Below are 26664 nucleotides of genomic sequence, written 5' to 3'. Positions count from 1 at the left end.
AGCAGTCCACCTGTGTCTCTCTGACAGTTTAACAATTTTCCTATTTGTACTATTTTTTAACAAACTTGGAGTGATTACTCATTTCTCAACTTATGCTGCTACAATTGGATAGCATCAGTTCTGGTGTCCTGTTGTACTACAAGATACTCAATTCATTCATTGCATAATTTGCAGGTTTTTTCAACCCTCTTTCTGTAAAGAGTTTGAATTAGAAAAAGCGCATCGCTTAATCAGAAACTTGAACCTCATGGATTTACTATGCCTTTGCTCTGCACTTTCCCCAGGTTGTCGCCTTTCTCCTTCATTGAGCAGCCTTCTAAGGTTTTGTTGTTGACAGTCCACTGTCTCCAGGGTCTTGATCTCCAGTCCAGCGCTTCCTGATGCTGCTAACAATTTTCGAACCTCGACTTCCTTTACTTTCTCTCTCTAATTTGAATGCTTCGCTAAGCTAAGCTACCTTATGTTAGACTTCAGCAGCTCCTGCAAATATTCTCTGTGCCAGAAAGTTGACAGTAAACGACAGCATTGATACGGTCTTTGCTTGTTTTCAAGAACGTTGTCAACTCTGGAACGCTTAAAGGGTGAAGGAATTTGTTTTGAGAATTGGTGGTGCATATCAGAACTTGACAAAACCCCAAATCTTTTCATTTGCTCAGACAACTCTTTCGAAGCAAATTTTATGTGTTCCTGAACCCGTCTTTATAGTGTGGTTTGAATCTGGGATCCAATGTCACTCTCCCAAAAAAACTGCTTCTAGCGTGAATGTAAGAGAATATTTACAGCAAGTTTGCAACTAAAATGTCCTTCAATTTGCTAAACCTATGAGAACTAAGACAATATCCCGAATTTTTTTTCTCAATTGGGATTGCTACTGCCATTTTCCATTTGATTCATTACATTCTAAGTCATCATGTAATAGTTCGGTAATGTGGTTGAGAGAACACATCAAATACGAACTCTATAATTTCGTTTAAGAAAAACCTGGCTTGAAATGTTTTGAACTCGCTTCTATCTGCTCAAAATTAAATAATTTGGAGTTCAAAATAGGCAACAATCAATTACAGCCAAAAATTTCAAAGAACAAAAATGATAACAAATAAAACCATTTGATGCCTCAACCAAACCACATGCGAACAATGGGATTAACTGCAATATCGTTCCTTGCAATTATGTCAACTCTACAAACTGTAAACAACGAACACACGAAGACCCGTCACCTTGTTCTGCCAAAAAAATAAAAATCGACATCTCAGTGATTGGTGATTCAATATGGTTCTGGTTGAATAGTGAGCAAATTGGATGTCATTGCTACAGAATGAATTATTGGACAGGACATAACGTCAAATACTTACTGGAGCGGATTACAAATACTAGGCAGCGAAAAGTGAAGCAAGTATTCTTTTTTTATTGGTGCGGACGATTGCATGTCACCAGATATGACATACAAAAGGATTCAGGTATATTTGAAAAAATGATGTAAAACGTTTCGAACAAGTTTAGTCCAGAAATCATAAATCTATGGCCAATTTTTCCCGTAGCATCAACCCATGAATTGCTAATGTGACCAAATTGAAATAAACTAAATTTACAAAATTTTAAAAGTTTTTCAGGGAGCTAGACTCACTATAACGAAATGCTACGAACATTTCTCAGAGACTTCTTTGTTTTCATCAATTCTCCATCAATCAGAAAAGGGCGTAAAAGCATCAGTGGAGACTCTTCGAACGTCATTGGGAATTCTATACAAGTGAAGCACAGGAGAAACATAGTGCGACAAAATTATGAGCGAGCTTCAAGTTCCTCTGACCGCAATGACATGTTGCAGCAGTTCTGAGAAGATATTGATTATTTCTCGATTATAGCTTTCCGTAATCAAACTGCTGTCTAGGTTAGAATGTTGACACTTCAAATAACGTTTTTTTCATCATTACTACTTTGTCATTATTTCTGCTATGTGATCCAATTTTAACCTATTAAGATCAAAACAATACACTTTTCAAAATGCGTATCATTTCTCAAATTGACTCAAGCATACTTATGTAGGTTATTTTAATTAGACGGCTATTTAGTAATAAACCGGGTCTGTTCTGAGTTATGGTCACGTTTTAAAGCCAAAAAATAGGACGGATTTGAATTCGAATTTTTGCAAATATTGGCACAAAAAGTAAAAAAAAACGAATCAAATGAAAACAAAATGTTAAATAAAATTCGCAATAACACAAGTTGGCAGTAACCAAATCAGGGCTTTTCATTATCGCACATACTTCTATAATGGAACTTACTAAACTGGTCACTTTTAATTCTGGAAATGACTGAAAAGCACACAAAAGAAGATGCGGCGTTGCATTTTTTGTAAAATCTCTTCCTCTTAGAGAAAGACGACATAGAGCCTTTAAAACACCGTAGTTTTGAGTCATTTTGAGTTGAGAGTAACAACAAGCCAATTGGCCAATCACGCCGAGCAAAAACTGAGAAACGTTGCATATTCATCTCGATGACAGTTAATGAGCATTTTTCTTCAGACTCGGGCATGGAAATTAGCCAAAGCTTTTGTGGAAGGCAATTAGATAATGTTAATGGATGAGTACAATATAGATCAGCTAAGGAATCATGAAACATACTGCCTGGAATTAGTTTTTGTTCCATATGGTCTTATATTAGCTGAACCAAAAAACGAAGCAAAGCCGAACAATGCTGAATTTATCGTAACTGAAGTTCAACTAATAGTGACATTTTTCATTTTCGACACACTATATTTAAACCAAACACAAGTTTGCTTTTATCCTCTTTCAAAAAAGTACAAGGAAATTCCTGATAATGACTTTAACAGAAGTATTGTGTGATCAAATTCAGTCAATATTTCAATTCGCAACAATGGAATTGTTTTTTTTATTTCGATCTCAGTGTTGTTGATAAACTTCAGATACTTATCAACAACATAACTCTAGTACAAGTCCCGCATGCACCCAGGTAAAAATGTGAGATCAGGAGCAAAGAGACGTTTAGCTGCTTGGATGGAAAAAGGCGTGCTTGTTGGCTTTCAAAATGCATGAGAGAACACTCGATGTTTTCAAAAGACACAGAACTGACAATATCTTCTCTAATAAAATAAATTTAAAAACAAAGTCCCAAGAATTGTAAACAAGAAGCAAAACAATCTGGCAAATAGCACTTTCCAAAAAATCCAGAAATTGGGAAGACATATTGAGTTAATTAAACAACGTAATTGGGTATTTAAAGTTATCAGATTAAAGGGGGATTTAAAAATTTCCTTTGGTAAGATGATTACAGATTATTGCCACATTGACAAATTTTTCAAATTTTTATATATTTACATGGGCAATTTCACCGGAAAATTCACATCTCACCTGTTCTTTCACCTAATTGAGAGACATTTGCCTTTCAAAACACTGAATTGGGATGCAAGCTCTCTCCAATACATGAGCTGCATCGAAACCCGCCTTCAGGACAGAGCACTACTCCTTCTTTGACAATTAAGTATCCAATGTATATAATTGCTCCACTTTTGACTACATAAGTTTTTTTCAACAAACTTTACAAAACAATAGTCAACAATAATTTACGACATTGAACAATTATCGGTCAGATGCAAATTGTTTATTTTACGCCTATATTACAAAAAACTCAGTCACTAACGCATTTTCCAAAAGTTTTAGGAAAAAAAGCATAAAAAATATCAGATATTTTGTGAAGCAGATTATAATGAGCAAAGAACTCTTCTGGTAAGGAATAAAATTTCGAACTAGTAATGCTTTGCTCACAATAACTGCGTCATTTTAAAAACAAATTGTCAATATGAAGCCAATACAAACAGGGGATTTGATCCCTCGGCAAAACTTTTATAAGAAAACTATTGAGCCAAAAAAACAACGAGTAAGCGTCCATCATGTTTACTCTAGTTGGTGCCAAAAAAACAAGGCCTGCCCCAGGAAAACCTGCATGTTCCATTACTTTTTAATTAATTTGTTAACTACCTCAAAACTAAATAAAGTCTAATAAAAAAAGCATGCAAGTTTTTGCGTGTTCATTGCGTGTTCTTTCTTTCAGATTAAGTCAATCATTTTGCTAGATAAGACTCTTCAGAAAATCTTAAATAGGTTAATTCATGTAAATATCATAAACTAAATATGAAAGCGGGGGAATAAAGGAACATCAAAATAAAACCAAGCTGTTGATTTAAAACCAAAAATAGGGAAACTTCAACGGCCGAAAATTGAACGGTTATCAATGAAAAGCAATTGCAAATACTTTGTTATATTCTTTTACATTAAATTTCTGTGTGAATCTCAAGTCGAAAAATATACAGAGCGTTGCTGCAGGATTGAAAAGCCATAGTTACCAATTTGATACATACAAAGTTCAATAAAGATTCAACTCCTAACTAAAACTGTAGAAACTTTTCTGAACCCGATTGTGCTACCGATTTATGATTACTCAGCTCTGGTAAAATATCAATGTTGAGAAAGCAATCTCTTTGTTTGAACGTTGTTGTGCCTTTAGAATTTTTCTAATAGCTCTTCCCCTTAAACTGGGGAGTGAAGAAAATTTTTTCTGATCTACACACAAAAGACCACGAGATTTGAAAATCTGCAAATATGTTTTAAGGATTCAACAACGAATTGATATAGGATCAGTTTTGTATTTTTAGGACTACATCTGCAATCAGAGGACAGCATTCAAAAGCTAGTCGAAGCTTCCAAGTGCAAATTAGCACATATATAATCGAACTAAGAAAACCATTTTTCACAATCACAGGGCAGCAAATTATCTCAACAATTCTCTTTTCCACACCACAGCTTGAAAATAGAACAATCTAGCTAAACATCTGCAAAAACTGTGCAAAAAAACAAAAACAATGATAATTTGAAACGATGTTTTGTTCACTCGTATTTTCATGTTTTGCCAAAATCTAGCAATTCTTTTTGAAAAAAAAATGATTTTGACGGTAAAAAAATTGGCAGAGCCAGTAATCGCTTCCTTTCTTAATTTTAAATTTAATTTTTTTTGTTTTTATGCTGTTTTTCTAAAAAATTGAAAAAGCGCCTGCAATTGCATCAACGTTAACTCGGAAGTTGAAATTATAACACGAATTTGCGCCGCCTTTAATTTTGTTGTTCAAAACTCACAATCAGTCCCGTCCGGTAGATATGTTGCAAGTAAATGACTGTAGTATCTAGATGGGACAAATCAAGTTGACCCCATTGCTACAACAATGCATGGATTAGCCACTCTTCCCTTGCTCAGGTTTTTACAGTGCACGCATTTTTCGCAAAATTTGTACGCAGTCAACGGCAGCGCAATAGGACGTCTGGAAGACATATTCCTGTTCTCAAAACAACCTACTGAACATTGTACTTTTTATAACTACTCCAAAAATGCCTCAACGTGTCAATTATTAGCAGGAGGCTCTTCAATAATCAAGCATTCAAGTTGTTTGCGTGAATGGCAGTTGAAATTATTGACAACTTCCGTGCTCTAGAATCTCTTATAGGCAATGAGAAAGACCATGAGGCCTTTTAAGATAACCAGAGCTGCAAAGAATAACAATTTGTTTAAAAGTTAAAAGAAGTTAGAACAACATCCGCTCAAATCGCTTACGCATGCCTCACAAAAAGCGTACAACAAAAAATTTAATTTTTGTGTCTCGGAGAACGGCAATTTTTTATAATATCTTCACGAACGCAGAAGCGATCAACCGGACGCATGTTCCACTGTCGGTCTTCGACTCTCCAATGTCTCAATTGGCACGGCCATTTTATTGCTTCCAACCCGGACGGGCGGCCTTATCATCAAGTAGCCAATAGGTTACGAAACGAAGTAAGCCGCTTCACTGAGTGCGTCAACTCCTCTTGAAGTGAGGATCGAGCAAATGCTCATCTCAACCAGGAAAGCATAACGCACAACAAAAGAACCGCACGCCTGAAAAAATATCAATCGCCTAAACGGATCTTATAGGAAGCCTTCAGATCAAGGAACGCCATTTAATGAAAATGGCTTCAGAGAAAATGGTATCGAACTGGATCGCCCCTCAAACACTACGGCTTCAAGCTATTGAAGTAAGAAATTAGAGACGGTTTTTGGCATCAGATTTAACAGGTCAAAAAATTATCTCAACAATTTTTTTTGCACAAATTAGCTAAAAAATAGAACCTAGCTAAATATCTGCAAATACTGAGCATGAAAACAAAAAAGATGATGGATTGAAACAATAATTTTTTGACTTGTTTTTCAAGTTTGCCGAATTCTAGTAATTCATTTTTGAAGAAATTTGTTTTTAGTGGTAAAAAATTGGCAGAAGCCAGTAATATTTTCTTTTCCTAATTTTAAATACGTGATTTTTTGTTCTTTTACAATGTTTTTTAATAGATGTAAGAAACGCCTTCAATTGCAACAACGTTAGCTCGGCAATTAGAATTATAACAGGAATTCGCCCGGCTTTTAATTTTGTTGTTCAAAACTCACAATCAGCCCCGTCCGATTGATATGTTGCATGTAAAGTACTGTAGTCTCCAGAGAGCACAAATCAAGATAACCGCATTGCTACAACAATGCATGGATTAGCCACTCTTCCCTCGCTCAGGTTTTTACAGTGCACGCATGTTTCGCAAAATTTGTACGCGGACAACGGCAGCGCAATAGGACGTCTGGAAGGAATATTCCTGTACTCAAAAAACCTACTGAACAATGTATTTTTTATAACTGCTCCGAAAATGCTTCAGCGTGTCAATTATTAGTAGGAGACTCTTCAAAAATCAAAGCATTCAAGTTGTTTGCGTGAATGGCAGTTGACATTATTGACAACTTTCGTGCTCTAGAATCTCTTATAGGCAATGAGAAAGACCATGAGGCCTTTTAAGATAACCGCAGCTGCAAAGAATAACAATTTGTTTAAAAGATAAAACAAGTGACAACAACATCCACTCAAAACGCTTACGCATGCCTCACAAAAGGCGTGCAACAAAAAATTTAATTTTTTTGTCTAGTAGAACGTCAAATGTTTATAATATCTTCCTGAACGCAGAATCGAACAACCAGACGCATGTTCCACTGTCGGTCATCGACTCTCCATTGTCTCAATTGGCCTGGCCATTGTATTGCTTCCAACCCGGAAGGGCGGCCTTATCATCAAGGAACCAAAAGTTAACGAAACGGAGTAAGCTGCTTCACTGATTGCACCAGCTCCTCTTGAAGATGAGGATCGAGCAAATGCTCATCTCAAACTGGAACGCATAACGCACTACCAACGAACCGCACGCCTGAATGAAAATCAATCGCTTAAAAAGTACCTTAAGGAAACATTTCAGACCAAGGAAAACCATTTAAGGAAAGTGGCTTCAGGAAAAGGAGCCTCGAACTGGCTCATCACTCAAATTTTACGGCTTCATGCTAATGAATTAGGAATTTGGAGACGGTTTTTGAATCAGATTTAACATTGTAGCCTAAAATACGCTCATTTATAGTCCACGTGTGGAAAAACCACACTATCATATGCTCTCCACTTTCTGAAGGTTGGTTATACAAATACGAGACATAACTAGATACGACAGCTTTGCTAAGCAGGCTCTTGAGTTGCTTGTGTGGCGTGACGTGGTTCAAAACGGACAACTATCTTTGGTAGTCCATGCAGTGTCATAGTGGAGGAAGGGATATTTGACTCATAAATTAGTTTATAGAGAAATTCCATTCTCTTGACGCCTCTCTAAAGATAACGGAGACAACGGCAGCGCAATAGGACGTCTGGAAGACATAGTCCTGTTCTCAAAACAACCTACTGAACATTGTACTTTTTATAACTACTCCGAAAATGCCTCAACGTGTCAATTATTAGTAGGAGACTCTTCAAAAATCAAAGCATTCAAGTTGTTTGCGTGAATGGCAGTTGACATTATTGACAACTTTCGTGCTCTAGAATCTCTTATAGGCAATGAGAAAGACCATGAGGCCTTTTAAGATAACCGCAGCTGCAAAGAATAACAATTTGTTTAAAAGATAAAACAAGTGACAACAACATCCGCTCAAAACGCTTACGCATGCCTCACAAAAGGCGTGCAACAAAAAATTTAATTTTTGTGTCTAGGAGAACGTCAAATGTTTATAATATCTTCACGAACGCAGAAACTAACAACCAGACGCATGTTCCACTGTCGGTCATCGACTCTCCAATGTCTCAATTGGCATGGACATTGTATTGCTTCCAACCCGAAAGGGCGGCCTTATCATCAAGGAACCAAAAGTTAACGAAACGGAGTAAGCCGCTTCACTGATTGCACCAGCTCCTCTTGAAGATGAGGATCGATAAAATGCTCATCTCAAACTGGAACGCATAACGCACTACCAACGAACCGCACGCCTGAATGAAAATCAATCGCTTAAAAAGTACCTCATGGAAAGATTTCAGACCAAGGAAAACCATTTAAGGAAAACGGCTTCAGGAAACGGAGCCTCCAACTGGCTCATCACTCAAATTTTACGGCTTCATGCTAATGAATTAGGAATTTGGAGACGGTTTTTGAATCAGATTTAACATTGTAGCCTAAAATACGCTCATTTATAGTCCACGTGTGGAAAAATCACACTATCATATGCTCTCCACTTTCTGAAGGTTGGTTATACAAATACGAGACATAACTAGATACGACAGCTTTGCTAAGCCGGCTCTTGAGTTGCTTGTGTGGCGTGACGTGGTTCAAAACGGACAACTATCTTTGGTAGTTCATGCAGTGTCATAGTGGAGGAAGGGATATTTGACTCATAAATTAGTTTATATAGAAATTCCATTCTCTTGACGCCTCTCTAAAGATAACGGAGACAACGGCAGCGCAATAGGACGTCTGGAAGTTATTTTCCTGTTCTCAAAACAACCTACTGAACATTGTACTTTTTTTAACTACTCCGAAAATGCCTCAACGTGTCAATTATTAGTAGGATACTCTTCAAAAATCAAAGCGTTCAAGTTGTTTGCGTGAATGGCAGTTGACATTATTGACAACTTCCGTGCTCTAGAATCTCTTATAGGCAATGAGAAAGACCATGAGGCCTTTTAAGATAACCACAGCTGCAAAGAATAACAATTTGTTTAAAAGATAAAACAAGTGACAACAACATCCGCTCAAAACGCTTACGCATGCCTCACAAAAGGCGTGCAACAAAAACTTTAATTTTTGTGTCTAGGAGAACGTCAAATGTTTATAATATCTTCACGATCGCAGAAGCTAACAACCAGACGCATGTTCCACTGTCGGTCTTGGACACTCCAATGTCTCAATTGGCATGGCCATTGTATTGCTTCCAACCCGAAAGGGCGGCCTTATCATCAAGGAACCAAAAGTTAACGAAACGGAGTAAGCCGCTTCACTGATTGCACCAGCTGCTCTTGAAGATCAGGATCGAGCAAATGCTCATCTCAAACTGGAACGCATAACGCACTACCAACGAACCGCACGCCTGAATGAAAATCAATCGCTTAAAAAGTACCTCATGGAAAGATTTCAGATCAAGGAAAACCATTTAAGGAAAATCGCTTCAGGAAAAGGAGCCTCGAACTGGCTCACCCCTCAAATGAAACGGCTTCACGCTAATGAAGTAGGAATTTGGAAACGGTTTTTGAATCAGATATAACATTGAGGCCAAAAATACGCTCATTTATAGTCCACGTGTGGAAAAATTCACACTATCATATGCTCTCCAGTTTCTGAAGGTTGGTTATACAAATACGAGACATAACTAGATATGACAGCTTTGCTAAGCCGGCTCTTGAGTTGCTTGCAGGCGACTCCTCTCTTTAGAACATCACTTGCAGTGGTGTGAACGCGCTACTAGACATAAAAAATAATTGCCGGTGGGAGTCCAAATTAAGCCGTTATTTTTTTTGGCGAGAAGATCTTTAACCCAACCGCCAAGTCATGCCCGAAAATCTAGTACAAAGATCATGAGTTTTTGAAGTTCCTCAAGTATGAGCAAAGAAAACTTTTCTTCGGAAAGGGTAACTGCGTTTTGCGTTTGTTCTCCTACGTGGCTGAGCAGAACTATCAAAAACGCGCACTATGAAACTACTAGCTAGCAAAATTGCTGAGAAGAGAGAAGAATCAAACTCGTTTTTCTTATCATCCTCAAATCATACTCGAATCATACTTGAATAGTATTCGTCGTAGTAACTTATATACGCACGAATTCTCCTGCGAAACGCTATTATACGCCTAAAAAGGGTGACGTGGTTCCAAACGGCCAACTATCTTTGGTAGTTCATGCAGTGTCATAGTGGAGGAAGGGAGATTTGACTCATAAATTAGGTTATATAGAAATTCCATTCTCTTGACGCAGCTCTAAAAAGTTATAAGGCCTTGTCTTTTTATTTTTATACGATGATGCTATGTGTCATAGTAGGGGATCACTACTCGTCCACTCGGTTGTCTTTCGTGGCTTAAGAGCCAACCCCTAATCTTTCTATGAGTATTTTGTCAGGGCGTTTGACTATATATACAACTGCTTGTATATATGTAGTCAATATAAGACGTCTCTTCATGTTTTCAAAAAAGTAAATTGAAAAGTTAAATCAAGTATTAATTATTACAAGGTTAAAATGTTGTATGCAAAATTAGTACAATGTTAAAAATCAATGCTAGTGGTTCAGTTCTTTAAAGGTAAAAAAAATTTATGGAGCCACGAACGTTCCTTTCCATTGTTGAAAAACTAAACTGATGGAGCAGATGTTGTTTTAACATCTGTTTAGGTTGTGCATGTGATTTGATAATCCGGAAATCACGCGGAAGTTCATTATAGTTTTGGATGCTTCTTTTTGCTAATGACCAACTCTTTAACTTTAGGAGAATTAGCTGTTCCTTTCTCTTGATTTTTCTTTCTAAGATACTTCCACTATAAAAAACTCTGATTGCCGTCTGGTTTCAGTAATGAAAAATCATTCCTAAGTTGTGAAACTTTCACCTGGCTTATTAAAAGCTCTGCAGGCAATATGTTAGATTTTGCTAAGAGATCTCTAGATCTCTCAATCTTTTTTCTCATATAGCAATCTTTAATCCCACAAAAGATTTGACAAAAAATTCACTGTATTGACGAGAAATTCAAGTTTTGAAGAAATACAGCACTGAAAGTTAAATGAGAAAAGACTAGGGATTTAAGTTGCATCAATCGTGTTTTCAGAGGTAACTGATAACGTATAAGGCATATGAATCCAATCGCTAGGGCCATATTTGATGGGCCTTTGCTACGGTGTACATGAAAGTTGAAATTAGAATCAATCATTAAACCCAAGTAATTGCAGGAACTTTGTGGCCTGATTTCTTTTACCCGAACAATTATTGGACCAATTTTTTTTTTCGAGACGCAAAATAAGTGTTCCGGTATTCAGCTTTAATTTGTTTTGCTTTGTATTATTATCTGTTCTCTCCAAGATTTCTGAAAAATGTTTTTTTGGTTCGGTGACATCAGTTTCCTGCTAAATGAAAACTTGTTTCATCAGCAAATTGGAATATGTCAAAGGTTTTTGTACGTTTTTGAAAACCCTAATGTAGAGAAGAAAGCCTAGTGGCCCTAAAACAATCCCTGTGAAACACAATGATTTGTTTTTAATCATTCTGACTAAACATCTTTTATCTTAACGCACTGTTATCTTAACGCTTTCTGTTTCTAAAAAAAGAAGCAAATAAATCAACTGCACTTTTTGAACCGTGCGCTTCAATCTTTTTGAGAAAAATTTCGTGCGATACTGAATTATTTGCCTTAGTTAGATCAAAATAAATATTAAATATATATTTTTATGTTATCATAGTTTTTTGGTAATGCTCTGAGCAAGTGTGAAACAGTATCTGCAGAAAAAATTGTTTTTGAATTCCAAATTGAGAACCGTTCAATTTTTTTCTTTTGTGTAAATTCGTTTACCTGATTGAGAAGTATACGCTCAAAGAATTTTGCAAACGTTCGATTAATTGAGAATGTCCTATAGTTTCAAAAAATTTTGCATCATCTTTTTTACAGACCGCACTAATAAAAGTAAGTTTGAAATTTTCTGGGAACATCTTTTGATCAATGGATTTGTCAAAAACAAACTGCAAATGAGTTCCAATTGCAACAATTTGCTGCTTTGATTGCCCAAGCAATAAAAATGTCTAGACCCGGAGACTTATTGTTTTCGAGTGAATTAGGGGCATCATAGCATTCCGTTAGTGTGACTATTTTGAAGCAAAATTTTTCCCTAACTACTATCCGGAGAAAATATTTGGAGCTCTCACATTTTTTCCTTTGTACAAGCCTAATTTCCAAAAATTTATATTGAAACAATTTGATATATCAAGTTCATTTTCTGTTTCTCTTTCACCATCAACTAGCTTGTCTATAACGAGACACTGCCACTTTTTGCCCTTTTTTTCTTGATGAAACTTCATTGTTCTGTACTTGTTGGTAATTTGTTGAAAATTTTTATGCAAATCTTATATTAACCTGTTTTAAAACGGCTATTAACCAAATTTTTCCGATATTTGTAACTGTTATGCGCTTGCTCAGATGGTTTACTTTTCCAGATATTAAACCTTCTACGTTTTTCCGTGATTATTTCTCTCAGCTATTTTGTTAGCCACAATTTTTTTAAACAATTTTTCTTTCTGGTTAAAAAATGAATTTGAATTTGGTTTTTGCTGGAACACGCATGATTGATTAGTGTTACGGCTTGGCTAGTCGCTGTTGTTGGTTTTTCTGTGTTTGATAAGTCCAGAATTACTTGCAAAATCATCCAAAAAAAATCTGTTTTTTGAAATAAACGAGATCATATTTGCCAAAAGCAAAGCTTCGTCAGTAATTGAGTACGCCGAGGAAGTTTTTGATGTTAGTTTGTCAATGAATTGTTTCCCAAATTTTTGTTTGGACAATACGAGGCAATATTTAGGATTTTGTTTCCTATAGGAGCCCAGGTTTTTCTTCCCGTAGGAATTCAAAATATATTGAGGACCTTAGGAACATTTCGTTTCGAAGATATGTCCCTGAAACCCAGATGACAACACACCCACACTTGATTAATCATGTCTTTAATTATTTCACTTGATTAATCATGGCCATTATTTTGAATATAATTTGTTTTTCGGACTCAAAAATTACTCTGGAAAAGAGTTTGCTACATTCATTCAGGTTTTAGTTAGGGTCATTAGTGAATTTTGCGTTAACTTTGTCAAAACTTTGGTGAACAAAAATCATATTTAATTTTCAAACTGCTAGCATTGAAGAAGCAAATGTTTATGTTTTTGCAATCCTTTGTAACGATGTCTATCGGCATGTCCGCATCACGAATGTGACAAAAGGGACCCAGATTTAGATCAATACCATGTTTTAGGAGCAAGCGCATGAAGCGCAAAAAAAAACAGTTTTGCAAACTTTCAAACACAAAAAAAAGCGGAAACTAATTTTCAAATTGTAATGATCATGAATTGAGTTGTGTGACATAAACAAATAAAAATATTTTTCATTTCAAGTGCTCAGTAAAAAAGCAAAAAATATAGATTTCTAAATTTTCATTTTTCGCTGACAAAAAACATTAAGTCACACAACCACAGTATTGATTACAAACGTTGAATTATCCGCAGTTCAAAATTGTTTTGTGATACAGTAATACTATGCAGTTGATAACAGTTCCGAACAATCTTGACAATTTTTTGTATTCCAGCCAAATTTAAGTGAACATCATCATTAGATATTTCGGATGTTGTACTGTTGCATTTAACAACCTCTACTTTTGTCCTTTTAATTATATATGATCAAGCGATGCGTCATAGTAGGGGATCACTACTCGTCCATTCGATTGTCTTTCGTGGCTTAAGAGCCAACCCCTAATTTTTCGTTGAGAAATTAATCACGCCGTTTGACTATATATACAACTGCTTGTACATTTGAAGCCAATTTAAAACGTCTCTTCGTGGTTTTAAAACAAGTAAAATGGAACTTTAACCTAGGTATTAATTATTACAAGGTTTAAATGTTAAACAAAAAATTAGTACAATGTTAAAAATCAAGGCTAGTGGTTCAGTTTTTTAAAGGTAAAAAATTTTTTGAAGCCACAAATGTTCTTTTGTTTCTAAGAAAAGTAGCAAATAAATACACTGCCTTTTCTGAACCGTGCGCTTCAATCTTTTTGAGAAAAATTTCGTTTGATATTGAATTAATTGCTCTAGCTAGATCAATACAAATGTTAGGTGAACATATTTAAGTACTAATTGTTTTCCTGTAATGCTTCGAACAAATGTAAAACAGCATCTGTAGAAAACTTATGATTTTGAAATGCGAACTTTGAACCACTCAGATTTTTTCTTTTGTGAAAATTCGTTGACCTGATTGAGAAGTATACGCTCAAAGAATTTTGCAAACGTTCGATTAATTGAGAATGTCCTATAGTTTCAAAAAAATTTGCATCATCTTTTTTGCAGACCGCACTAATAAAAGCGAGTTTGAAATTTTCTGGGAACATCTTTTGATCAATGGATTTAATAAAAACAAACTGCAAATGAGTTCCAATTGCAAACATTTGCTGCTTTGATTGCCCAAGCAATAAAAATGTCTAGACGCGGAGACTTATTGTTTCGAGTGAAATAATGGCATCAAAGCATTTCCTTAGTGTGACTGTTTTGAAGCAAAACTTTTCCCTAACTTCTATCCGTAGAAAATATTTGGAGTTCTCACATTTTTTCCTTTGTACAAGCCTAATTTCCAAAAATTTATATTGAAACAATTTGATATTTCAAGTTCATTTTCTCTTCTTTCTCTTTCACCATCAACTAGCTTGTCTATAACGAGACACTCCCACTCTTTGCTTATTTTTTTCTTGATGAAACTTCATTGTTCTTTACTTGTTGGTAATTTGTTGAAAATTTTCGAGCAAATCTTATTTTAAACTGTTTTCAAACGCCTATTAACCAAATTTTTTTGATATTTGTAATTGTTATGCGCTTGCTCAGATTGTTTACTTTTCCAGATATTAAACCTTCTACGTTTTTCCGTGATTATTTCTCTCAGCTCTTTTGTTAGCCACAATTTTTTGAAACAATTTTTCTTTCTGGTTAAAAAATTTTATTAGTGGGGCGAGCAATTCTAGAGTAGTACTGATAATGTTTATGAAGTTATTGTACATATTATTTTTATCTTCAGAATGATAAAAATTACTCTAGTTCTAACATGAATGATCAAGATCGAACTTATATGCATCAAAGTTTCTATTGTTTCCACTGATAAAACTTTGCTTCTTAATTTTAGCTTCAACAAGAAATATGTTAGTTTACAAAACAATCAAGTAATCCATTACAACTGATGGGGAAAAAACTGAACCCCTTGAATTTGGTTTTTGCTGGAACACCCATGATTGATTAGTGTTACGGCTTGGCTAGTCGCTATTGTTGGTTTTTCTGTGTTTGATAATGTAAATCCAGAATTACTTGCAAAATCATCCAAAATAAATCTATTTTTTGAAATAAACGAGATCATATTTGCCAAAAGCAAAGCTTCGTCAGTAATTGAGTACGCCGAGGAAATTTTTGATGTTAGTTTGTCAATGAATTGTTTCTCAAATTTTTGTTTGGACAATACGAGGCAATATTTAGGATTTTGTTTCCTATGTGAGCCCAGGTAATTCTTCCCGTTGGAATTCAAAACATATTGAGTCCCTTAGGAACATTTCGTTTCAAAGATATGTCCCCGAAACCCAGATGGCAACACACCTACACTTGATTCATCATGTCTTTAATGGCATTTTTTTTTGAATATATTGTGTTTTTCGGACTCAAAAATTTCTCTGGAAACGAGTTTGTTACATTCATTTATGTTTTAGTTAGGATCATTTTGAATTTTTCGTTAACTTTGTCAAAACTTTGGTGAAAAAAATCATAATTAATTTTCAAACTGCGTGCATTGAAGAAGCAAATGTTTATGTTTTTGCAATCCTTTGTAGCGATGTCTATCAGCATGTCCGCATCACGAATGTGACGAAAGGGACCCAGATTTAGATCAATACCATGTTTTAGGAGCAAGCGCATGAAGCGCAAAAAAAACAGTTTTGCAAACTTTCAAAAACGAAAAAAACGGCACCTAATTTTCAAATTATAATGATCATGAATTGAGTTGTGTGACATAAACAAATATAAACATTTTTCATTTCAAGTGCTCAGTAAAAAAGCAAAAAATATTGATTTCCAAATGCTCATTTTTCGCTGACAAAAAACATTAAGTCACAAAACCACAGTATTGATTACAAACGTTGAATTATCCGCAGTTCAAAATTGTTTTGTGATACAGTAATACTATGCAGTTGATAACTGTTCCGAACAATCTTGACAATTTTTTGTACTCCAGCCAAACTTAAGCGAACATCATCATTAGATATTTCGGATGTTGTACTGTTGCATTTAACAACCTCTACTTTTGTCCTTTTAATTATATATGATAAAGCGATGCGTCATAGTAGGGGATCACTACTCGTCCATTCGATTGTCTTTCGTGGCTTAAGAGCCAACCCCTAATCTTTCGTTGAGAAATTAATCACGCCGTTTGACTATATATACAACTGCTTGTACATTTGAAGCCAATTTAAAACGTCTCTTCGTGGTTTTAAAACAAGTAAAATGGAACTTTAACCCAGGTATTAATTATTACAAGGTTAAAATGTTAAACAAAAAATTAGTACAATGTTAAAAATCAAAGCTAGTGGTTCAGTTTTTTAAAGGTAAAAAAATTTTTGAAGCCACAAACGTTCTTTTCTAATGCTAAAAGCTTGAATTATTGGAGATGCTGGTTTAACATCTATGAGCGTGATTTGATAATCCGGACATCACGCGGAAGTTGACTCCGTTTTTGGATGTTTCTTTTTTCTAATGATCAACCGCTCGACCTTAGGAGAATTAGCTGTTCATTTCTGTTGTTTTTTTACTAAGATACTACCACTTAACAAAACTCTGAGTGCTGTCTGGTTTCAGCAGTGAAATATCTTTCCTAAGTTATGAAACACTCATCTGGCGTATTAAAAGCTCGGCAGGCAAAATGTCAAATTTTGCTAAGAGATCTCAAGATCTCTAAAAAGTTTTCTCATATGGCAAACTTTATTTCACCAAAAAGTTTGTCGATTAATTCGCTGCATTGCCGAGAAATTCAAGATCTGAAGAAATAGAGCACTGAAAAGTAAATGAGAAAAGATTAGGGATTTAAATAGCATCAATCGTGTTTTCAGAGGTAACTGATAACGTATAGGGTATTTGAATCTAATCACTATGGCCATATTTGATGCGCCTTTGTCAGATTGTACATGAAAATTAAATTTATAATCAATCATTAAACCTAAGTAATTGCAGGAACTTCGTGGCCTAATTACTTTTACCCGAAAAACTATTGGATCAAAAATTTATGATTGTTTCGAGACGCAAAGAAGGTCAGTTTTACTGGTATTCATCCTCAATTTGATTTGCTGTGGATTATTATCTATTTTCAGCAACCTTCTGAAAACTTTATTTTAGTTTGGTGACATCGTTTCCTGCTAAATGGAAACTTGTTTCATCAGCAAATTGAAATATGTCGAAATTTTTTTGCACATTTTTTGGAAATTTTTAATGTAGAGAAGAATGCCTAGTGGCCCTAAAACCATTCCCTGTGAAACACTATAATTTGTTTTTAATCATTCCGACTAAACATCTTTTATCTTAGCGCACTGCTTTCTGTTTCTAAGAAAAGTAGCAAATAAATCAACTGCGCTTTCTGAACCGTGCGCTTCAATCTTTTTGAGAAAAATTTTGTTTGATATTGAATTAATTGCTCTGGCTAGATCAATATAAACGTTAGGTGAACATATTTATGTAATCGTTGTTTTCTTGTAATGCTTCGAACAAGTGTAAAACAGCATCTGTAGAAAACTTAAGTTTTTGAAATGCAAACTTTGAAACACTCAGATTTTTTTTTTGTGAAAATTCGTTGACCTGATTGAGAAGTATACGCTCAAAGAGTTTTGCAAAGGTTTAGGTAATTGAGATTGTCCTATATTTTCAACAAATTTTTGCATCCTTTTTTGTGCAGATCGGACTTATGAAAGCAAGTTTGAATTTCTCTGGCAACATCTTTTGATCAATGCATATAATAAAAACAAACTGCAAATGAGCTCCATTTGCAACCATGATATTATTATCTTCAGAATGATAAAAATTACTCCAGTTCTAACATGAAAGATCAAGATTGAACTTATTTGCATCAAAACTTCTTTTGTTTCCACTGATAAAACTCTGCTTCCTATTTTTAGCTTCAGCAAGAAATATGTTAGTTTTTAAAACAATCAAGTGATCCTTTGCAACTGATGGGAAAAAAACTGAACCCCCTGAGTTTGGTTTTTGCTGGAACACCCATGACTGATTAGTGTTACGGCTTGGCTAGTCGCTGTTGTTGGTTTTTCTGTGTTTGATAATGTAAGTCCAGAATTACTCGCAAAATCATCCAAAAAAAATCTTTTTTGAAATAAACGAGATCATATTTGCCAAAATCAAAGCTTCGTCAGTAATTGAGTACGCCGAGGAGGTTTTTGATGTTAGTTTGTCAATGAATTATTTCCCAAATTTTTGTTTGGACGATACGAAGCCATATTTACGATTTTATTATCTGTAGAAGCCCAGGTATTTCTAACTATAAGAACTCAAAAAATTAATTAAGTATATTAGGATTTTGTTTCCCATAGGAGCCCAGGTATTTCTTCCCAAAGGAATTCAAAATATATTGAGTACCTTAGGAACATTTCGTATCAAAAAATTGTCCCCAAAACCCAGATGGCAACACGTCCAAAATTACTTCATCACGTCTTTAATGGCCTTTATTTTGAATAAAAATTGTTTTTCTGACACAAAAATTTCCCTGGATAAGAGTTTGTTTCATTCATTCATGTTTTAGTTAGGATCATTATTGAGTTTTGCTTTAACTTTGTCAAAACTTTGGTGAACAAAAATCATATTTAATTTTCAAACTGCTAGCATTGAAGAAGCAAATGTTTATGTTTTTGCAATCCTTTGTAGCGATGTCTATCAGCATGTCCGCATCACGAATGTGACAAAAAGGACCCGGATTTAGATGAATACCACCTTTTAGGAGCAAGCGCATGAATTGTAAAAGGAACAGTTTTGCAAACATTCAAAAAACAAAACAAAAACTAAACTTAATTTTCAAATTATGATGATAATGAATTGAGTTGTGTGACATAACCAAATATATACATTTTTCATTTGAAGTGTTCAGTAAAAAAGCAAAGAAAATGTTAATTTCAAAATGCTGTTTTTTCGCTGACAAAAAACAATAAGTCACACAACCACAGTATTGATTACAAACGCTGAATTAGCCGAAGTGCAAAGTTGTTTTGTGATACAGAAAAATTATGCAGTTGATTATAGTTCCGAACAATCTTGACAATTTTTTGTACTCGAGCCATACTTAAGTGAACATCATCATTAGATATTTCGGATGTTGTGCTGCTGCATTTCACAACCTCTACTTTTGTCCTTTTAAGTATTTCATTTAATTCCAAAGCAATATTTCCCAGTGCTCATTGAACTCCTAAAATTAATATTATTCGACTCACGCCCATAATGGCCAATTTAAACCTGTAGAATATCAGAAATTAGAACTCGGTGAGATTTCAACCTTTTAATTGCTTTTGTAAGTGCTTCACAAAAATGAAATGCTGCTTCCACCCGCGGAACACCCTTTGCAATACAATTTTGACATGAAAAATGAGTGATTGGCATTTTGCTATTGACGAATTCTATTCGACTGTTGTCCCAATACAATAATTGTTGCAGAGGGATAAGAATAAGTCCCAGTATCATAACACATATCAGATTGCCCTATTTTTTTGTATGTGCTGTCTGAAATTATAAGATGATTCGTGTTTCTGTTAACAAATTTTTGGAAAAATTTCGGTTCCGACTGCTCAAATTTTGAATGTGACTAATTAAGATTTCCAAGAGCAAACTGTCCCGTATATATTCTACTTCCGGTTGAAATTGATCAATAATTCGACACTGGTACGCTTCGCAGTATTATCTTTCAATTCTATCTGCAGCTTTTGTTTTTCAATAACCTGGTTCTGTTCTGAGATCGTTTGAGCCTGTTGTTGATTAATTGCTTGTTCTTTTACGGTTTCGTTTTGCTTTAAATTTTTCGCATGTCAGCGATGGTGTTTGGAGCTTTGTTTGGAGATGAAAATCGAACTTGAAAGAAAGACACGTTCTGAAAATTTCACGTGGTTTATGAACTCTTTTGTAATGTATAAAATCCATCTATTCAGGGCAGACATGCCAACATATTACCACAAAGGTTGAAGAGCATGCTATGGTGGACTCACTAATGTGAGTACATGCAATCGAGTTCAACGGTGATAAAATAGCTTTCCAATGGAATTTTTTAGACCAATGCAACAACCAACTTAAGTTAATGACACTAGAGGCGCTCTATATAAGAACACTGAAACCAGCCTTCAACACGCGTGACGAATACCAAGCACGAGAATTGACACTGAAAACTTAGCTTAGTTTAGAGAAAAAAATTGAACTTGAAAGAAAAACACGTTAAAAAACGCAAGAAATAAAAATTTCAACTTTAAAATTGAACAAAATCAAAGTAAGTTTAAAGCAATATATGTAGGTTTCTCAATAAAAAACATGTCGAAATGCATCTGCTACATCAATTCGAAAATGTAAATTTTCTCAGATGTAAAATTTTGTAGATACGACTAAAGATAAGTAAAAATTCGTTTCAAATTTCCTTGAATGAGTAATTTTTGTGATTTGCATTTTATGTTATGGCTTTTCATTTGAACATTTTGTACTGTTTAACAGTTACAGATTGATTCTGGCGGCAAGTTCGCTTTTCCATGCATTAAAGCGGAAAAACAGCAAACATCCAAAACTGTTATTCCCAACCGTGACAGCCGTTCCGGGTCTTTCGTTCAACCCGAACTCCTACAACGCCGAAAAGAACATAATAAACGCCTGAGACAAGGGTCACCTGAAAGACCGCAGTGGTTTCGTGATTTGGCACGACACCTTGAACAACTCCATCGCTCCTCACAAACGAACAAACGACAACAGGCAGTGTGATGTAGAGGAGTTGGTTGCCCTTTTACAACGTCATTCGGAGAGAATCAAGGCGATAGTTTAATGTCAAATGTATGGCGCAAAAAAAATTTAAAAACAGCTGTTAAAATCGGGAACTTTAGTAATTCAGTCAACGAACCATTTGGTGTCAAAACGGAAGCAAAAGAGCACCAACATCATCAGCAGATATTTCCAATTACATCAGAACCCCAACATTGAGCTTAAATCACTGGGGTTAGTGTTCAATCTAATCTACGGAAACTGCTGAAAAAGAACAGGGAAAACAAACTCTGCGGAAATCAACGGTAGGCAAAGAAAAAGCGAATGCTCAGTGGTAAGTGGTAGCATCTCTTGGTGTTCGCTCACCGGAGGTCTTTCGGAAACCTTCAGCTATGCTTAAAGTGCCAAGATGTTGGTTGAGAAAAGTGCTTTGAACACAATGTTTGTAAGTATGATACTGGCAGAATAAATTTTCTTAAAACTTGCCTGAGCACAGATATAATACCGGATTTTTTGAAATTTCGTAATCCGAAAACAGATATTTTTTTGGATCAAGCGGTGCATAGTTTTCAACTAAAACTTCCACAGCAGCTGACACGCATCAAAATTGTGACCAAAACAAGCTGCTAATTGAAAAGTTCTCCGTAAGAAATTAGATAACCCCTACTGTTCTCCGAATTTTTTGTTTTGCGCAACCGAGTTTGCAACTATGTATTTAGTTCTGAAAAAAGAATGCAAGGAAAACTTGTCAAATTTTCAGAAAGGCAAGACAAACCGCTAATATCATCTAATGAGAAGACTGCAGTGATTCTAGATAATATTATTTCGCCGAGATTCGTCAGGGACTTGCTCCCTTTTGGTCCCAAGCATGCAATAAGGGACAAGTTTAAAGAGTTGCTTTTCTTGGCGGACTTAGACAATTTGATATGAAATCTGTGAGAACAATGTACCTGGTGAAAAAAAGTGTTTGAAATTGAAGCGGCAACAATATGGTACTAAAAAACATCAAAAAACCACCTTTAGATAGAGCATTAGCAAAAGTGCAAAAATATTTGAGTGAAAACGCCCTGGTTGCTGTTCCATTTGATTAGGGTGTAGGGTTTTGTGTTACAAAAAAGAGAACTTACGCAAAAAAACTGGAAAAATTATTGGTTTGCGAATAGTTCAGAAAACTTTGAGATTTGTGATAATATCCTAATGAAAAATGAAAAAGAACTAAACATAGAACATGGATATAAGGAAAAAAGGGAAGATACCGGTTAAAGATTACAAAGCTCTAAGGTCCACTGGAGCACAACAGGCAAGGTTGTATGGATTAGCTAAAGTACACAAAACAGAAACCCCTCTGAGACCTGTTCTCTCTATCCCGGAAAGTTGTTACCATAAACTTAACAAGTTTCTAACATCCTTTTTCCAAATGATTGAAGACGCAAACATAGAAACTAACACCAATGACGCACGAAAGACTCTCGAGCAAATAAAACTTGATAAAGACAAACAAATCCTATCATTAGAAGTAAAAAGTTTATACACCAACGTTTCCGTAAACAAAGCCATTAACATTGCCCTGCGATCGCTTTATGATAGGGACGATAAACCAGACATACCTAGAACAGCCAGCAATGAAACGTCTGTTTGAATTAGCCGTCGCCAACGTCCATTTCAAATGCAATGAAAGTTGGCACTGTCAGAAAGGCGGGCTGGCAATGGGTGCATCCTTGGCGGTGATTTTCGCAAAGCTTTGGATGAAATCGTGGGAGCCACAACTGAAATTACCGACACCGAAATGTAAAACCAATTGACCATCTAGCACTTGTCGCAATTGCGACCACCGTGTGACAGCACGTTCCAGGGGTGTTGAGTGTGAAGTTTATAATAGATGATTCCACACAAAGTGTCAGCAAATCAGTAACACAGAATATGATAGCAAGGAAAACCAAATCTGGATGTGCTCATTCTGTCGTGAAAACGATCAAACTCACATTAACCATTCGTCCGAAACTAAAGTTTTTCTAAGATAGGTCGACAATTATGTGAGAACAGTTGGATGTGGCACAAGAGAGCTGTTAGCTGCGGTCAATGACCTCCATCCAAATCTCCAATTTACAATAGAAACAACAGATGATAAAAAAAGTTTGCCATTTCTGGACATGTCAATTAACGTACAACCGGAAGGGAACTTTTTTTGCGCATGGTATCAAAAACCATCAGATACTGGAACAATTTTGAACTATCGTAGCTGTGCACCGCTATAACATAAGAAAAGCATATTACAGGGAACAATACACCGCCTATTCCGAGCCACCAGCAATTGGGAAGCGTTGCATGAAGCATTGGCAGAAAATGAAGAAATTTGGGGAGGCAATCAATATCCAAGGCATTGGAAAGGGAATATTGTCAAGGATACAATTAACCAGCTGCGAGTGAAAGAACAAAGAAGAGGACATAGATTTAACGCGCGTGTAGCCGTGAAACAACAAGAAAATACTAAGGAGCAATAATTTGTTTTACAGTACAGAAGCAACATCTCTAATGAATTTGTAAAAAAGTTGAAAAAAATTCATCCTGGACAGGCGATTTTCACCACTCGGACATTTAAGGTCTGTTTTCCTAGCCTCAAGTCTAGCTTTGATAAAGATCTCAAATCCCACGTGGTTTATGAACTCACTTGTAATGGATGCAAATCCATCTATGTAGGGCCGACATGCCGACATATTACCACAAGGGATGCAGAGCATGCCAAGGCGGACTCACAGTTGGGAGTGCATGCAATCGAGTGCAACGGTGATAAAACAGTTTTCCAGTGGAAGATATTAGACCAATGCAGCAACCAATCCAATTTAATGACACTATAGGCGCTCTATATAAGAACACTGAAACCAGCCATCAACACGCGTGACGAATACCAAACACGAGAATTGACACTGAAAACTTAGTTTAGAGATAAAAATTGAACTTGAAAGAAAAACACGTTAATAAACGTAAGAAACAAAAATTTCAACTTAAAAATTGAACAAAATCAAAGTAAGTTTAAACCTATATATGTAGGTTTCTTAATAAAAAACCAGTCGATATGCATCTGCTACATCAAATCGAAAATAAATTATTACTCAAATGTAAATATTTTGTAGATACGATTGTAGAAATGTAAAAATTCGTTTTAAATTTCCTTGAATGATTGGTTTTAGTCATATGCATTTTATTTTCTGGCTTTTCATCTTAGCATTTTGTATTGTTTATAACCTGACGATGAACTCAGAGTTCGAAAACGTTCGTAAGAATGTTTTAATTCGACAGTGCTTTTTTAAATCGCAATCACTAAAATCACACAATCAAGGTAATTTAAAACGAATTTTTACATATCTATAGGTTGAACCTACAAAATTTTACATCTGAGTAAATATACATTTTTGATTTGATGTAGCAGATGAATATTGACAAGTTTTTTATTAAAAAATCTACATATATTGCTTTAAACTTACATTGATTTTGTTCAATTGTAAAATTGAAATTTTCGTTTTTTACGTTTATTAACGTGTTTTTCTTTCAAGTTCAATTTTCATCTCTAAATTAAGCTTTCAGGGCCAACTCTTATGTTCAGTATTCGTCGCGCGTGTCGATGGCTGGTTTCAGTGCTCTTATATAGAGCGCCTTTAGTGTCACTATCTTAAGTTGGTTGTTGCATTGGTCTAAAAAATTCCATTGGAAAGCTATTTTATCACCGTTGAACTCGATTGCATGTACTCCCATCAGTGAGTCCACCATGGCATGCTCTTCAACCCTTGTGGTAATATGTTGGCATGTCTGCCCTGAATAGATGGATTTTATACATTACAAAAGAGTTCATAAGCCACGTGGGATTTGAGATCCTTTTCAAAGCTAGAATTAAGGCTATGTAAACATTTTCCGAGTGGTGATAATTGTCTGAACAGGTTGAATTTTGTTCAGCTTCTTGACAAATTCATTAGAGATGTTGCATCTGTACTGTAATACAATTTGTTGCTTCTCAGTATTTTCCCGCGTGATATCTATGTCTTTTTCTTTGTTCTTTCATTTGCAGCTGGTTAATTGTGTCTTTGACAATATTCCCTTTCTAATGCTTAGGATATTGATTGCCTCCCCAAATTTCTTCATTTTCTGTCAATGCTTTATGGATTGTTTCCCAATTGCTGGTGGCTCGGAATAGGCGGTGTATTGTGTCTGCCCTACATAGATGGATTTGCATCCATTACAAGTGAGTTCATAAACCACGTGGGTTTTGAGATCTTTATCAAAGCTAGACTTGAGGCTAGGAAAACAGACCTTAAATGTCCGAGTGGTGAAAATCGTCTGTACAGGATGAATTTTTTTCAGCTTTTTTACAAATTCATTAGAGATGTTGCCTCTGTACTGTAAAACAAATTATTGCTCCTTAGTATTTTCCTGTTGTTTTACGGCTACACGCGCGTTAAATCTATGTCCTCTTCTTTGTTCTTTCACTCGCAGCTGGTTAATTGTATCCTTGACAATATTCCCTTTCCAATGCCTTGGATATTGATTGCCTCCCCAAATTTCTTCATTTTCTGCTAATGCTTCATGCAACGCTTCCCAATTGCTGGTGGCTTGGAATAGGCGGTGTATTGTTCCCTGTAATATGCTTTTCTTATGTTATAGGGGTGCACAGCTACGATAGTTCAAAATTGTTGCAGTATCTGATGGTTTTTGATACCATGTGCAAAAAATGTTCTCCTCGGGTTGTACGTTAATTGACATGTCCAGAAATGGCAAACTTTTTTATCATCTGTTGTTTCTATTGTAAATTGGAGATTTGGATGGAGGTCATTGACCGCAGCTAACAGCTCTCTTGTGCCACATCCAACTGTTCTCACATAATTGTCGACCTATCTTAGAAAAACTTTAGTTTCGGACGAATGCTTAATGTCAGTCTGATCATTTTCACGACAGAATGAATACATCCAGAACTGGTTTTCCATGCTATCATATTCTGTGTTACTGATTTGCTGACTTTTTGCGTGGAACCATCTATTACAAACTTCACAATCAACACCCCTGGAACGTGCTGTCAGACTGCGTTCGCAATTGCGACAAGTGCTAGATTGTGTGTTGGTTTTACATTTCGGTGTCGGTAATTTCAGTTGTGGCTCCCACGATTTTATCCAAAGCTTTGCGAAAATCACCGGCAAGGACGCACCCATTGCCAGCCCGTCTTTCTGACAGTACCAACTTTACTTGCATTTGAAATGGACGTTGGTGACGGCTAATTCAAGCAGACGTTTCATTGTTGTTCTAGGTATGTCTGGTTCATCGTCCCTAGCATAAAGCGATCGCAGGGCAATGTTAATGGCTTCATTTACGGAAACCTTGGTGTATAAGCTCTTTACATCTAATGATAGGTTTTGTTTGTCTTTATCAAGTTTTATTTGCTCGAGAGTCTTTCGTGCGTCATTGGTGTTAGTTTCTATGTTTGCTTCTTCAATCATTTGGAAAAAGGGTGTTAGAAACTTGTTAAGTTTATGGTAACAACTCTCCGGGATAGAGAGAA

General features: G+C 35.6%; 1 protein-coding gene across 1 annotated transcript in view; it reads right to left on the bottom strand.

Annotated features, from left to right (window-relative positions):
- LOC142334656 (ubiquitin-conjugating enzyme E2-18 kDa-like) overlaps positions 1-26664 on the bottom strand; it is a 174383-nt gene that overhangs the window by 57986 nt on the left and 89733 nt on the right. The window lies entirely within an intron of this gene.

Source organism: Convolutriloba macropyga, chromosome 2 (genome assembly GCF_964194025.1).
Source record: "Convolutriloba macropyga chromosome 2, txConMacr16.3, whole genome shotgun sequence".
Classification (NCBI taxonomy): Eukaryota; Metazoa; Xenacoelomorpha; order Acoela; family Convolutidae; genus Convolutriloba; species Convolutriloba macropyga.
This window is presented reverse-complemented; position numbering and strand designations above follow the sequence as displayed.